The sequence below is a fragment of the Dipteris shenzhenensis genome, chromosome 18 (assembly GCF_047967505.1).
Source record: "Dipteris shenzhenensis isolate YYH24624 ecotype China chromosome 18, Dip_SZ_1.0, whole genome shotgun sequence".
In the NCBI taxonomy this organism is placed as follows: Eukaryota; Viridiplantae; Streptophyta; class Polypodiopsida; order Gleicheniales; family Dipteridaceae; genus Dipteris; species Dipteris shenzhenensis.
The window spans coordinates 2,592,410-2,609,410 of NC_141613.1; the positions used below are offsets into that span (position 1 = coordinate 2,592,410).

Genomic DNA, 17,001 nt, shown 5'->3' on the forward strand with positions numbered 1-17,001 from the left:
ACTCCACTCATACAAAACCTGGTTAGTGCCCTGTGAGCTGTTAATAAAACTCAACTTTTATGGAGATCATTGCCTGCAGATCTTATAGAAGGGCTTCATCAATCCTCTCAACTATACTCGGATCCATCCTTGAGCATCTCGATTGGCCAGTTTCGGGTGTCCTCGCAATGACTACATATTGAGACAGGACATGTAAAGGGCATCCCAAGGGGGGCAAGATTCACATGTGGCAAGCAACCCAAGGGAGGTGCAGGGACAAATAATCACTTGGGGGCATTGTGGGGAAAAGCAAGCCTTTGAAAAGAATGAGGGGCGGGGGAGCCACAAAGGGTGGAGGCAGGGTAGCAGACATGGGGAAGGCCAAGGGAAGCAAAGAGGGAAGGATGAGGACGAGGACGAGGAGGAGAAAGAAGGCGGCTAGCTGAGGGAAGAATGGCTGGGAGGGAATTGAGTGGGAAGCCAGACAGGGAACACTGTAGCAAATCTTTATCACAACTAAAAGAACTCCAAATGAAAATGAAGCTCAATTCAAGTCTCAAGAAATATACCTAGGGAACTTGTAATCCTATAGCATTAGGAACAAGATTTCTTGGAGGATGTGCCAACTTGATATCAAGATACCTATCTAGTTCTCCCCAAATCACTGTAGCAGGCAGATTGATAGGACTAGTACCAATTTTGCTCCAGTAGCCTACATATGAAGCCCTATAATAATTGAGCATTCTAGTAATTGCTCCCAGTGGAGAATAGGATCTGAGATACCTACAACAAGTATCTCATGAAATACTTGTATGTGGGGAGATAAAGTTCATGACAAGATTAATAAAATGCCCGATAAATACTTCCATCTGTAAAGGGAAAGTCACACATGACTAGGATTCTCTCACCTCTCGATGTCTTCTGCAGATTGAGAATTTTTTGTAGTGTTTTTAAGAGCCATCCTCAAAGCCCAGAACCTTGTTAAAGCCCATATATAGTCAAAAAGTACTTTATCAGAAAACTATGTTTATGCAAACAATTTTCTGTATAAGAAAACAACTGTGCCAGAATTTAGATCACCTGTTAAACTGTAAGAAGGCCTCTCATATTCCTCGGAGTTAGAAATACTAGAACCAGAAAAAAAATCAGTGTAGCTAATCTGCCTAAAAATGTTTTATTTAACACTGCCCAGCCAACCTACCATATCTTCCACTGCAACAACACTAGCAAATGAAAAGAAGGCCACTCTTTAATATATAAAGAGATTATTATCCACCAGAACTTTTCTGTGTCAATGATTAGAAGTGTGGGTTATACCCTCATATAATGATGTGGCATGTACTGAAGTTTGGGTATACCCTCATGTAAAAAGTTGTGACAGCCAAACCGATATATTTTAGAATCTCTAATTGTAGTAAAACGTTTTCGTCCATACATGCTCACCATGTCCTGTCTAAACTTTTTGGTACCATCATACACATTAAAAATATTTTATCATCATGTATAAATATGAATAATTTGAGTGTGAAGGTAGGATCTTTTGAGAGATGTCATCGCTTTTTACTCCTTAGCTGATGACTCCCTCAATGAAATTAAAAGCAAGGAGATGGAATTGTAACACTAAAAGCTTTTCTTTCAAGTCTATCTGATTTACATCTATGAGGAACATGTACATGAGCAACAGAAAAGTCAAAAATTTTGCCAAAACAATACAGTCTAAAAGGATGAGTATTTGTACATCTAGTAGACTAGGTAAGGTTTGGGTGACATAATCCTTAATGGACCTTTAAAATTATCGGACTACTCCCAAGAGATTTTGTAATTGTAAGGCATTTATTGGGGTTGATAACTCTCTTATTCGTTTGACTTTCTTCAGGTTGATGTCCCACTACTACCCCATAAAGCACACCAAACATGCAATAGAGTGGAATTGACAGTTTGTGAATACATTCCTTACCCTATCTATATGACTTAAAGGGGTTGTTCCCAGAATTTAAGTCATCCATAAAAATCTCGAGGTCGTTTTTTTTTTTCCCCAAAAGAAAGGAACCTTCTATTAATGCTTGAAAGATTTCATACAAGACAGCAGCCTCGAAGATGCTGAGTATGGAAAAAGAATCGGGAAAAGGCTGAAAGAAAGAACCGGCTTGTTCTAGAGAAACCCAGCTCACTACCTAGGGGATCTCTGGTACTGGGGCTAACAGCCAAATGAGGGGACTATACAACCAATGAATCCCTCACAGGGTGAAGATGTAGAAAACTCCTATAGGCCAAGCCTTGCAAAAACAAGCATGCCTCTCGATAGTCGCCCTAGAGCCTGGAGTCCCATGCTCCCAGGTGGATCGTAGTGTGTATATGATATCCTACCAAATGGCGACTACAGTATCTGAGGGTGGAACCGGGTGCTCACCCATCACAAGACTGCAACGAGCCATCCAAATGTTCCATGCCCTGATGCTGGCTACCACCTCCCAAACATTGTCCTCCCTAGGAGAAGGAGAAGCTAGAATGTCAAGAGGGACTGCCTTGTGGAGTGCTATCCTCTAGAGGCTCTAACCCTGTATCCGATAGGCTGGGGAGATCTCATCAATCTAAAATGTGTGGCCTCCCTCTGTCAACTAGACCACCATCCCCCAGGTGTAGTCTCTCTGAAGACTCTGAATACATGTCATGATCCTAAGGGCTCTCATCCAAATCCTCGCTGCGCTACGATAACTCCACAGGCAGTGCGGGATAGTCTCCAAGAGACCATCGGAGCAACAATGGCACTGCCCCTCCACTCGCATCTACTCCAACCACGGTCCAATGGGCAAGCCTTCGTGGGTGGCCAGCTAGAAGTAGGATATCTTCCTCGGTTGCAAATTGGACCATAACTGCGTCCAAAACCTAGAACGAACATCTCGGGGCACTCTCTGGGTCACCCAATGCCTCTCCCTCAACGAGTTCCACCTCGACGAGTCCATCTAAATCCTCCTGCCTATATGTGTGGCATAGGAAAAGAAGGACACCTCATCCACCTACTCAGCTAGACCGCCCTAGAAGGCCAGTACCACTCTCTAGGATCCCACTGGAAAGGTCTACCCTCCCAGAGCCAAAGGCACCATCTAAGGGCATCCTGCTTTGAATACTGGGAGGGTCAATGTGCCAATCCTTCCCAAAACATCCCACCACTCTAATCAACTACCAGTGAATCCCATCAAGACTCCCATCCATCCCAAGGTCTCTCTCAGTGAGTGGCTGAAGTAGGCCTCTAGGTCCTATGGGAATTTGATATCAACCAAAAAGTGTTACTATAAATCATAAAGTGCAGCTAAGAAGTATATACTAGCCAGTGATTGGTTGTGATAATGGTGCTAGTGTTTTTCATGTGTTTACATATCATCTTTTAGAGTTGATTTAAAGTTACTGATTGAGCTATAATGTAAATATTCAAGCTTCACACTGGCCAATGTGGGATGAACCTGAAGTCTTCAATCACATCCTATTGAAGTCTCTCTATTAAGTCAAGTGGATTCCATTTTTGCAAGATATCATAGAGATATCAACACATTATGGCATGTCCTTGGATTCATCTGGATATATGCTCCTGCCATATTAGTAGACATGCAAATTTCAATGCTATTCAATATTTTTGGACTGTTATCACTTTATTTGGAATTTTTTTGCAAAATGGGGACCTCCGAGGAACTCTAAAATTCAATAAATTTGCAATACTACATAGATCAGCTCCACACAAATATAGCCTAACAAAACTATAAATGCAAACAAAGTTATAAATTGTTAAAGTCCTCTTAATAAGAATTTAGTAAGCTTCATATTTCAATTTACTTGCAACACTGTCACATCCATACCTTTCTTTAGTGTTTGATAGTGAAAATGTAATCACATATTATATAGAATAATAATCATGATGCAAGTAAAGTTATTAGAAAGTTCATTGAATTTCAAGATGTAGTAGTACAAATATAGCCTAATAAATTTGCAACGCAACATTGTTATAAAGACATTTAACAATGATTCAAAATTGCAACCCTTATTATTCTATGCTTTTGAATCTTAGTTAGAGTCATCAGGTTTTCATGTTGCATTTCTAAATGGATCAAGTCTACCCAAATAATATTTGATATGTGTTTGCTAGTATGATAGAGTTTTTCACATCATATTCATGCTATCTCTTAAGACTTGGAGTCTTGGTTTAGCAATGAATAATGCTACTCACATTTGTCTTTATGAATTCCTCTAGGTTTGGAATGCATTCATGTTTCTTTTAAAAGTAATTCTCATAAAGTCATTTCTTCATAAATTTTTTAAAGAGACTTTTCAAAGGCTTCGGTTCATGCCATTTAGCTTCAAAAATGGTATGAAAAAAAGCTAAGCAATGCCCTTTACTTTCAAAAATATCTTGATACAAACTTCGAGGTAAAGGGCATTGCTTAGCTTTATACAAACTTTGAGGTAAAGAGCATTGCTTAGCTTTTGAAAGTAAAGGGCATTGCTTAGCTTTTTTTCATACCTATTGTGATATCTCTATCAAATTCAAATCCTCATGACTCATCTTGTTGTTTTAAAATAGATTCAAAATATTAAATGTTCATAAGTTTTTTGTTCTTTTAGATATTCAATAAGGGCTTCATATTTTATCTAATATTTTTACATCATACTTTTAACATATGAAAATTGCATTATTGGATTGTTGTTATGAATGCTAAACCTAAAGTAGTACATCCTCTTATTTTAAATGCAGCTCTATGGATGCCCTTCAATCTAAAGACAACTACTCATAATTCTTCCTTTTAAGAATCTTTACTTTTTTTCCAATTCAATCTAGCATATCCTCCATATTCAAAATATTCTTTTAATTTAATTCTTCAAAGAAAATACTAACTACTTAATCAAAGATAATACTAAATATTTAATCTATGTCCATGTCTTGAAAAAAAGAAAATCCACTTATTCAAATTTTCAAACCAATCAACACAAAGCACAAGCCAAATATGTATCTATTTTTTCTTCTCTCTAGTAATTATCACCTTATATACACAAGATGCGCGATAAATATCCATGTGCATCGTTATTTAATTGATGAATGTTGCCATATGGTTATTATTAGGGTCATGCAAACTATCAATCTATACATCATAAAATAATCAATATACATGTAGCAATACCATGTACAATTGAGTTTTTAGTCTACATTTACTCTTCATTTGAGATGGAGTGCATCCATATCTTGGCAAGATTGTGTTTTGATTCATGTTAGCATTTTAGTAGTGTACATAATAAAAATGAATGCTCATCACCTTCCTCAAAGTTGCTTGCCATTGCTATGTTATATGATATTTTTGGATGTATCACATATCCTGCCTCTTGAGATCCTTTGCTTTGATGGTGTTTTGAAAGCAAAGGTGTTTTGCCATTACAAATCACCCATGTCAAATTTTGTGTAAGGTTGACCTTGAAATCATACTTTCTTCTTTGTCATGTAAAGTTTAATTAATAGGTTTTTGTTCAAAAAGTGGTGTTAGCAATTTCTAAGACACCCTTCTTTGTCATTTGAGAAGGTAAGTGGTCATGAGATATATACTTTCCGTGATGGTTACTCCGGGTTTTATCAAATCAGAATTGCTGAGGAGGATGTGCTTAAAACCATATTTGCCACACCTTGGGGGACATTTGCATTCAAAGTAATGCCATTTGGCCTCACCAATGCTCTTGCTACCTTTCAAAGATTTATGCAGATGGTGTTTGCTCCTTATTTGGGGGTTATCTTGGAGGTGTTTTTAGATGATTTCTGTGTATTCTCAACACGTAAGGAGCATGTCATGAAGGTTAGGTTGGCCTTCCAAAGGGTCAATGATGCGAATGGCAGCCTCAACCCTGATAAATACACCATTGGAGCCACTCAAGGGAGGTTATTGGGACATATTGTCTCATCTAAGGGCGTCAAGCCTGACCCCGAGAAGGTAGAAGCTATCCTCAAGCTCTCCCTGCCAACAACATCAAGTATGCTCATTTGTCAATCTAGTAGGATACTATCATCACTTCATTGATCAATATGCTGCTTTGACATGACCCATGACTATGCTATTAAAAGATGGAGTTGATTTCTCTTGGGATGAGGATTGTGATCATGGGTTTGTACAAATCAAGAGTGCTCTGGCTTTAGAACCCATTCTATACAATCCTGATTGGTCAAAGACTTTCTATATCAATCTTGGGTTTGGTGAGCACACTCTGGTGGGTATTCTTCTCCAACAAGGGGAGGATCGGTTCATGTATCTCGTTCGATTTGCTTCTCGATAATTGCTCGAAACTGAACGACGCTACTCTGAGGCTGACAAGCATGCTTTGTCTTTGGTGTTCTGCATTGAGAAATTTAAGCATTATGTTGCTGGAAAGTCCGTTATAATCTGTAGCAATGGTCTTGCAAAGTAGGTTCTTCAATCACCAACGGTTGGCCAATGGTTGGTAGTTTCACAAGAATATGATTTTTCTTTCAAAATTGCAAAAGGGGGTTGTTCCAACTTGATGAATGCTTTGATTGATTTAGAGGAGTGCCTCAATGTAACCGTTGTAGTAGCCATAGAAGTTGGGGATCCATGGTATGGTGGAATCTACAGGTTTCTGACCGCTTTCTCCTTTCCTCTAGAAAGTACTAGCTATGAGAGAAAGAAAATCCGTAGAGATAGTAGGTGCTACACTCTCTTTGATGGGGTGTTATACCGTCAAGGCCTGGATCGGGTACTAAGATGGGCCATTGATGCAAATGAAGTACCTAAGGTATTGAAGCATTATCAGGATGGATTTTGTGGAGGCCACTATGGCGGTGACTATACAGCTAAGAAGATTTTACATGCTAGATACTAGTGGCCGACCTTGTTCAAGGATGTCACTATGTATTGCAAAACTTGTGAACCATGCCGATTCTTTGGTAGGAAGGATTTGCATCCTGGGCAACATCACCCAATGATGCCCACCCATCCGTTTCAGAAGTGGGGAATAGATTTTATTGGGCCCCTACCTATGACTGCCCACAAAAAGAAGTATCTTTTGGTAGCCACTCAATATGTCACTAAGTGGGCTGAAGCTATCGCCCTCCCCGCTGCAAATGGTAAGGCAGTTTCAAATTTCATATTTGAACGTATCTGCACAAGGTTTGGGACACCCATGGAAATAGTATCTGACCATGGGAGTCCATTCTTAAATGAAGCAGTGGAGTTGCTCATGGATCGCATGGGTATTAATCACCGCACTTCTAGCATCTATCATCCATTGTCCATGGGACAAATGGAGCAAACCAATGGCCTCCTTTGTAAATCCATGGGAAAACTGGCCACAGGGAACAGGAGCCAGTGGGATCAGAAGGTCAATGAAGTTGTGTGGGCTTACAACATCACTCATAAAACATCTATAGGTCACACTCCTTTTGAGTTGGTGTACGAAACTGAGGTAGTTTTACCACTAGAGATAGAGATTCCAGCCTTGAGATTGGCATGAGAATAGAGGATGACAGAAGATGAACATGTAGAGGCTAGGTTGGTACAACCTGAGAAGTTAGAGGAAACTCGAGGCCTTGCACTACATCAAACAGAGATCCAAAAGAATCGACAAAAGGCCCGCTTGGATGCTAAAATTCGCAAGGGATGGGAAAGACACTTTGCTGAGGAGGATGTTGTGCTATGCTTTGATAATAGATTGGACCACCAAATGGATAAGAAGTTCCTGCCACTATGGACTTGTCCATACAAAGTCATCAAGGAATGTAGCAATGGGTCTATACAAGTTCAGGAGCTGCATGAGCCATATGGCAAGAAGGTGATCAACAAGCGTTGTCTCAAGCCCTTCTTTGTGTCTGATCGTCCCAAGCATGGAAATGTTGTGCATTCCCTGCCTGGGGGGGGGGGAATTGTTATGGATAAATTTGACCAAAGTAAAAGGCATAAATATGTTTGTGTGCTTGTATGTGTGGCAATAGTATAATAAAATATGGTGTGCATAAGGCCCAGGGTTGAGGTGGCAGGGCATGACCATGTGCCACCCTTCCATGTAAGAGGACCCATAAGGTGTGTTGTACATAATCCATGGTAGTAATAATATAAAATGATAAGGTGGCATGGGTCCTCCATGCACCACCCCTCCACCTAGGCAGTCCCATGCCTGCATTTAGTGAGATATGGCCCAAGTACCATGGGAGAAGTAATATAAAATAGGTAGAGATGGATTTATATTGGATTATTCCCTCCATGTAGGATAGGCCCATGTGGGGGGGGTGTAGAAAGTCCAAGAATGCAAGTTAAATAATGGGGAAGTAGGATGAGGTGACAAGATTCCTTGTGCCAACCTCCACTTGTCCTCCTAGATGTTTGAACGTATTATAAAATTGTGAAGAGACCAAGGGAATATCTTAGACTTCAGATATGGGGGTTGATGTATGTGGAAAAATGAGGCAAAGGATTGTTGCACACAATTGAGAGTGCGTAACCGCCTAGCCCACATGGGACACTCTTCCACATACACCATGCATGTGAGAGGATGCATTTATTGGGTGAGACCCCCTCTCTTGGCTATAAAAGGAGGGGGGTATTCCTTGATGGAAGATGCTCATTCTTGTAAAGCCACCTAGCTAGTACTTTGATTTCCCTCCCCATCTTTCCAATAAAGCATGACTCTCTTCCCTTGATGTCTCCATCTCTACATTCCACCTCCCATCATGTACATGCTCCTCTTCCCCCTCTTCCTTCCCCCTTGTGCCATAGTCCCCCTCTTCATTCCCACCCCTCTTAATTATTTTCCCCACCTATGTTAATGCTTCTTCCCTCACATTCCCTTTTCCTCCATGGCCCTCGAGCGTCACCATGCCTAGCGTCTAGCCTCATGCATTGAATTCTTTTCTAGTTAATAGCACGTGCACGTATGCATTCACATACATGTACATGTGCATGAATATGTGCATGCCCATGGTATGCCTCTTATTTCTAGGATTTATGACCTTAGTTTTTAGGCCTTAGGACCCTTATGGTTTGCAACAACTTGGATCTTGTATGGTACTATGTTTGGGCTTGATATTTTTAAATGAGAAATGCATTAGGCCTTGTTTTGCATCTTACAATCTAAGTATGATCTCTAGCTATTGCCAATGGCAATGCATCAATGATAGTCTGTAATATGCAATAATATAATTAAACTAATGATTACTTTGTCTACATAATCTTGATTGCAACCCTATTAGTCTATTTAGACATGCTATGTAGTAAAGTATTTGCCATTCTTTTGTATTGTATACACCTACACACATGTAATGTAAATTACATAACTTTGTCTAGGTCAACAAGTTAGAGAGGGCCAATAAAAGGGAGGGCAAAGAGAAAGAATAAAAGGATAGGAGAGAGAAAGCATAAGCAAGGGAAAGGTTGCAAAAAGAGGGGAGGAACGAGGGGGAGAAAGGAGGATTTAGAGAGGTGAACAAGAGAGAGGGAAAAATGATAGAGAGGAGACAAGAAGAGAAACAAAGAAGGAGACCAAAAATTGAGATACAAATTACCCCATATAGGGAAGTAGAGGTGTCTAGCACACCAACAAAGATGTAAACTATGAAAGAGTTGTTGAGACATCCAAGATAAGATGGATAAAGCCACAAGCATTTGGATTCTCTATATATCAACTCAACAATATGTATACCTTAGGTATTTGGGCCTTGTGGCTACTCTAGCATGAGTGATTTAAGTTGCACCTAAGTCTAGCTAGGGTCCCCATAAAAATCTTTGTGCTTCTATAGCATGTGTAAGATGTGCCATTATCCCCCCTTGCTTCACTCCATCAGGTGTACTCATGGACGTCACAAGATAACTTGGCACTAATACAATGAAGGTGCCACATACGGGACATAAACTCATTTGGCCCATGTCTAATCTTTTTCTAAAGTGATGTCCTTGGAGATTAGTTTTGGGGGGAGGAGAGAGAGAGAGAGAGAGAGAGAGAGAGGGGGGGGGGGGGGGGGACAGAGTCTTCGAAAGTCAAAATATTCTAGAGGGTGAAGAAAATATGAGAGAGAGAGAGAGAGAGAGATAGAGAGAGAGAGAGAGAGAGAGAGAGAGAGAGAGAGCAATGGAAGGTCACTAGTGAGGAACTAGATAGTCATCTATCCACCTAGATATAGGATCCTATGTACACTCTTCTATAGAGACACAATAGTACATATCTCTACTTGTTCATTTTTTGGTTTTGAATATAAATCTTGGGTGTGGTTTCTTTCCCCCCCCATCAGATCCTCTCTAATAATAGAGAGGGTCTGTTAGCCCTCAACGTGGTTGAGCATAGAAGAATTTAAGGTGATACTCATTGGTGCGTCTGAATATGATCATGCCATCAACATCCTCAAGCTGATAGGTTCCATAGGTGAGTTTCTTCTTGATTCGATATGGTCCCTCCCATCAGCCGATAAACTTTTTGTCTAGTCGCTTGTCCAAACGGCCTTCAAATCTCATGACCAAATCTCTTTCTGCAATATCCTTCTTCTTGCATAATTTGGTGTCAAAATGGGCCTTACGCCTTTTTTAGAAGCTTCCAAGTTTTTAAAGGCATGTAATCTGCATTCATCCAAGGCTTCTAACTGTACCAAGCATTGAGCATAGGTATTTTCTTGTCCTATTATTGCAACAGCAGTGCGAAGACTATGTATCTCTAATGGATGCATCAATTTTACAAGCAAAAACCTATGAGCAGAATTATCCGAGCGTGTTTTCCAAGAGATTTAAGAAATTGTATTTCTTTAGGAAACATGGTTTTTACAGTTTTATTTTTACTAGAACTAGATCCCTTCATCATTCAAATATACAGAATTGTCACTCATTCAATTTTACATAACATAAATTTTCTTCTTCATAGATATCCTTTGTACCCCTGTTATTACCTAAAAAAAGTGTTGAAAAATAATTCCTTTAAGAAACATCCCTCATAATCACTCTCAATGTAATAGTATTATACATCTAATTACTTATTAAACACATTTATATCAATATGACAAGAGCTTTCTAGCGTTTAAATAGCATAAATAACAAGATAGTTATGGATATGTTTCTAAAGAAGTTTAAATTACTATAAACAAGTATTAACTTGAGCTTATATATCACTCTCATAAAATTTATGTAATATTTAATACTATATATGCAAGATTTTCTAAAATATAACTCTACATATGTGCTCAAATGGGGTTTTGCGATCAATTTGAATGGCTAAATGACTATATTTGGACATTGGATGTGAAAGTTATGCCACTTTTAAAAGTGTTTTCCATGGTAGTTTCTCTAGCGAAACTACCTTGGAAGACCTACCTCAAAGGGGTTTCGCTGGCGAAACCCTTGATGGCTTACTTCAATGAGTTTTTGAAAACCCTTACTTCAATGAGTTTTTAAAACCCTTTCATGAGGCTAGGTTAAGAGAGGGTTTTCAATGTCACCCCTATTAAGTAAAAGTTGTATGAAGGATAATAAGGAATTTTCATAGAGAAGTCTACCCTACATGTGGGTTTCTCCAAAAGCCATCCCATTATGTTACTCACCATTCCCAAAGATTCATGTAAAGATTTGTTTCAATCTATTTTTGCCATATTTTTACATAGTTGGAAGCTTTTTTTTCTCTTCCCTCGGATGCTTGGACAATTTCGCTCGGAAAATGCTTCTCCCCATCTCCAATTCAATGGGCAAAATGGCTTCTATTCCATATACTAGTTGGAATGGTGTAAACCCAATAGCTAGCTTGTGTGTGGTTCTATAAGCCCATAAAACTTCTACAAAGTGCCTATCCCAATGCCTTTTGTTGGTGTCTACAAGCTTTCCCATTGAATTGCACAACAATCCATTTGTTTTCTCAGCCAAGCCATTACATTGGGGATAGTATGGGATGGACATGCTATGATTTATCTTTAGCTTATGCACCACATCTTCAATTAGTTCATTTCTAAAAAAAATTTCTCCATCAGTGGAAATTTTCAAAGGAAAACCAAAGCGTGAACAAATTTGATCAAATAGAAATTTTGCAACTATGCTTGCCTTGTTGTTGATTGTGGCCTTGGCCTCCGCCCATCGAGTTGCATAATTTGTGGCCACTAATATATAATTCTTGCCCTGAGATGAGTGAGGGAGTGGTCCCACAAAGTTCAACCCCCACCTCTCAAAAGGTCCATATGCTGGAATAGGCTTCAAGGGCTCAAGAATCAATTATTACCTTTCAAACTTTTGGCATCCTATATAACTTTGACACCTTTCATATACATACTTATGGAGGCGTGGCCAAAACTAACCTGCATTAAGAATTCTCCTAGCTATACTCACTGAATCAAAATGACCGGAGCATTCATGACACATTTCTAGGATTCTCCTAGTGTCCATGGGATGGACCGCTCGACAGAGCACCTTATCTTTTCCTAATTTATAAAGAATGTCATCAACAATAATATAGGGACAAAGCCTTCCTTACCAATCTCTGCTTCTATTGTGGAGTTAACTCTTGAGAAAACATGCCTTCTTCCACATATTACTGAACATCTTGCAGTTTTAGCCATCCAATGTCTACCAAAGAAACCACTCCCTTGTCTTGTATTGCAATGGCTTGAGTAGCTAACTAATCTGCCCTTTGATTTTCTTTTATGTTTATATGTACAAACTTGCAAAAATTAAACTCACTACATAGTGCCATACCCTTCTGATTAAGCTCCTTCAAATGAGGTCTTCTTGTCTTGTAATGCCCTTGAATTTGTTTTATAATACGTTGAGAATCTTCTCTTACTTTCAATCCTTTAACTTGACTTTGAAGACAGCCCTCCAAACCAAGAATCAAAGCATTATACTCAGCTGAATTATTAGTTATGATACTTAGAAGCTCTTGTCCTCTTGACCTTCATAATTCACCAAGACCATCCCCCCGGCTCCTTGTTGGCATGAAGGACTAAGAGCCCCATCAGAATTAAAAAATAAAATCTTTTGGTGGTGTCTCCCTTTCATCCTTAATGTCCTCCTTATATTTCTTTTCTTCTCATGGAACCTCCCGTCGTCCTGTGAGGAAATTTGCCATAGTGGACCTAGTGGTATTTTCCATGACAAAAGAGAAAGAGAACTCTTAAAACTCTGACAACCATTTTGCAAATCTTCCCCCAGGATTAGGCTTGTGAACTAGATATGCTAATACAAACTGAGAGGTAAGGAAGAAGAATGGTCGAGGCAATAAATAGAAGCAAAACTTTCTAATTGAAAACACCAAAGAGAGAGCTTGTTGCTCCATTTCTTCATACCTTGTTTCCACCTCTGTAAGTTGTCGGCGGCTGCCATAATAGATGGTTTGCATTCTACCCGCCTCAACTTTTTGTAGCAATACAACACCAACTGAATGCAAATATACACTTGGATTTACATAAAAGCCTTGGGACTAATTAGGGGGCTTCAATATTGGGCCCTTACTCATGGCCTCCTTAAGTTGCTGGAAAGACTCCTTTGCTATACACCCCATTGGAAAGAAAATCCTTTTCTTATCAACAAGTTCATTAGATGCACTATCTTTGTGAAATCATCACAAAAGCATTGATAATACTTGCTCTTTCCTAGAATTCTGTGAACACCAGTCACATTGTCAAGACTTGGCAATGCCATGATTGCTTGAACCTTGTCATGATTGATTTGCAAGCCTTCTTCAAACACAATATGCCCCAATAATACTACTTTTGTTTGAGCCAAATGACACTTGCTAGGATTTAGACACCCTTTTGCTTCATCAATCTTGGCTAAGGCCATCTTTAACTTCTCCATATGATCTATGCGCTGAGAATAAATGCAAAAATCATCCAAAAATACCCTTATAAACTTTCCCAAGTAAGCCTTAAGCACTTGACTCATGAACCTTTGAAATGTAGCTAGTGCATTGGTCAACCCAAAAGGCATGATTCTATAGGAAAATACTCCCCAAGGTGTAACAAATGGCATCTTCTTTTGATCTTCCTTCAGAATGTGAATTTGAAAGTATCCAGAATACCCATCACATATAGAATACATCTCATGCCTAGCTACTTGGTCTATTATTTCATCTTGGAATGGCAAAGGAAAATGATCCCTCTTAGTGGATGCATTCAAAGGACAAAAGTCCACACAAACCCACCACTTCTTTCCTTTCTTTGGTGTGACAACTACAGGAGATATCCATTTTGAATCATGAATAAGAAAATGGAATCCAGTCTCAAGTAGTTATGTTACCTCTTTCTTTAGTGCCTCAACTTGGATCATTCCCACTTTAGTGGCTCCACCCTTTAGTTTAATCATACCATTTTTTGGTTTTGAATATAAATCTTGGGTGTGGATTTCTACTTTAGTGGCTCGAGCCTTTAGTTTAATCATACCATATTTCTTCAATCTCTAGAATCTTTTGTCTTTCGAAGACTCTCTCCTCTCTCTCTCTCTCTCTCTCTCTCTCTCTCTCTCTCTCTCTCTCTCTCTCTCTCTCTCTCTCTCTCATATTTTCTTCAATTTCTAGAAGATTTTTACTTTTAAAGACTCTCTCTCTCTCTCTCTCTCTCTCTCTCTCTCTCTCTCTCTCTCTCTCTCTCTCTCTCTCTCATTTTCTTCAATCTCTAGAATATTTGGATTAGTCTATAAGAGAGCAATGGAAGGTCACTAGTGAGGAACTAGATAGTCATCTATCCACCTAGGTGCAGTATCCTATGTCAACTATCTAAGGGACTAGGGTCCTTGACCAACAAAGCCTAGAAGAAATAATCAAAGTTGACAATCGCTTTGGTGAATGCTAGTATTGCCAAGGAATGAAGTCAATGTTAAGATGATATTGTTGATCAGCTTGGGTAGCTTGCCTATGTCCCTTGTCCTCCTTTGTGGCCTATGGGAGATATCTTATCACCTAGCAAGCACTACCCCAACTCAAAGAGGAAGGGGCAAATATCTATGGTGCTCATGTGGGGTCAACATGTTGATGAGATTGTCATACTCTTGGTATCTTGATTCTGTCATCTCCCTAGAAACCTCTAATTATTGTCTCTTGAGTCAAATAAGTTTTTGATCTCCCTTTGGTTGGGTTCATGACGAACTCTTGATCTCATCTCTACACAGAGCGATTGATCTTTGTGACATTGGGCCTCATGTAGAATAGTCACCATGCATCTTTGATCAAGGTGGAATGGTAAGGCTGAGAGTGGTCTAAATACACTCTTGAATACAGATTGTTCATCCTTGGACCTCAGATGAATCTTTGCATGTTCCATAAGGTGTAGGGCCATCCCTCATAGGGGATGCCCTACGTGTCATTTCTCAATATGAAGTCGATGTTAAGACATCCAAAGCTATCCAATTGAGATCCTCTAGGCATTTGGGACATGGATTTGAGTATAGTTGGGAGGATCAGCGAAACCCTCCTCTATGATCTACATGATAAGGATAGGTGGGGCCTCCAGGCTATACTAAAGTAGCGGCAATCTATACATATAGAGAACTAGGCCTACAAACCATCTATGTGTTTGAGTACACCAACTCTTCTAGTAGCCTCTGTCTCATTAGTACCATAAACAAGGTCATGGACAACCAAGGTAGCTTGCTCTATCTTCATCTCATGGTGCCGAATTCCCTTACTCTATGGAGGTTCGAGTATACCAACTCCTCTAGTAACCCTATGTCTCACTAGTGCCATACACAAGGCCATGGCCAACCAAGGTAGCTTGCTCTGTCTTCATCTCATGGTGCCGAATCACCCTACTCTATGGACGTCTGAATATACCAACTCCTTTAGTATTCCTATGTTTCATTAGTGCCATAAACAAGGTCATGGCCAACTAAGGTAGCTTGCTCTGTCTTCATGTCATGATGTCAAATTCCCTTACTCTATGGAGGTAACCCTCTCTCTCATTAGTGCCATAAGCGAGGTCATGGCCAACCAAGGTAGCTTGCTACTTTGACTTCATGGCATGGTGCCGAATTTCCCTAATCTATGGTAGCCTTTCGAAGGTATGAAGAATTGTTACCAAGAGGATCTAGACTTTTTTGACATATGGAACAAATTAGAAAATAATAATTGGAATCCTATGTTGGAATATTCATGCAATGATGGATACCTCTTTTATCAAAAGAAGTTATGCATCACTCGACCCTTTAGACAAATTGTTATCGAAGAAATGCACCAATCACCATTTATGGGACATAGGGGAGTGATGGCCACTTTACAAATGATAGTAAGAGAATTTAATTAGCCTACTATAAGAAAAGATGCGGCTAAGTTTGTAGCCAAATGCATCACTTATCAGAAGATCAAGAGTTACAAAGGAAATACTCTTGGATTGCTAATGCCTTTTCCTATTCCTATGCAATCCTGGGAACAAATATCCATGGATTTCATAATAGGATTTCCTACTACAATGAATCAAAATGATATGATATGGATGATTGTGGATCGCTTTAGTAAGCAAGCCTATTTTATCCCATGCAAGAAGACTTTAACAACTCAGTAAGCTGCACATACTTTCATCAAGCATATCTTTGCCCATCATGGCTTGCCAAAGATCATAGTGTCTGATCGAGATTTGAAGTTTTGTAGTAATTTTTGGACTATAGGTGCATGTGGCACCAAGAATTGCACCGGGTGTGGGGGTCCCATACCTCATCCCATAGCCACATAGAAAGGCCTCTCTCTCTCCCAAAAAGTCCTGGGAGGGATTAGAGAGCGGGGCTCAAATCAAGGCAATATATCCAAGGCCCCTAAGGGGGCACCTTTGCATGTGGGATTATTTCCCACCAAAGTACACGTGTCCTGTAGTCACGAACCCCTGCCAATAGACTATGTTTCACTAGGCCCAACCAATCGAGGGGTGAGGCCACCACCTCCAACACCCCCCCATGGACAAACCCCGAGGTGAACAAACAATGTGCCAAACCTTGACCACATCTAGACACAAGACTGGGTCAATCACAAAGTCCAGCCACCAACAAATGCCACGGGTAGCACAGATGCCAAAGACCATGAGGAAGTTGCCACATGAGA

General features: G+C 39.8%; 1 long non-coding RNA gene across 1 annotated transcript; it reads right to left on the reverse strand.

Annotated features, from left to right (window-relative positions):
• Positions 1–397: 397 nt before the first annotated feature.
• Positions 398–1,162, reverse strand: LOC147890705 (uncharacterized). Its single transcript, XR_015542558.1, has 3 exons — positions 1,060–1,162; positions 888–956; positions 398–762 (listed from the first exon to the last, which is right to left on the reverse strand). It is a non-coding gene; the product is annotated as an uncharacterized LOC147890705 (long non-coding RNA).
• Between the last annotated feature and the right edge of the window lie 15,839 nt (positions 1,163–17,001).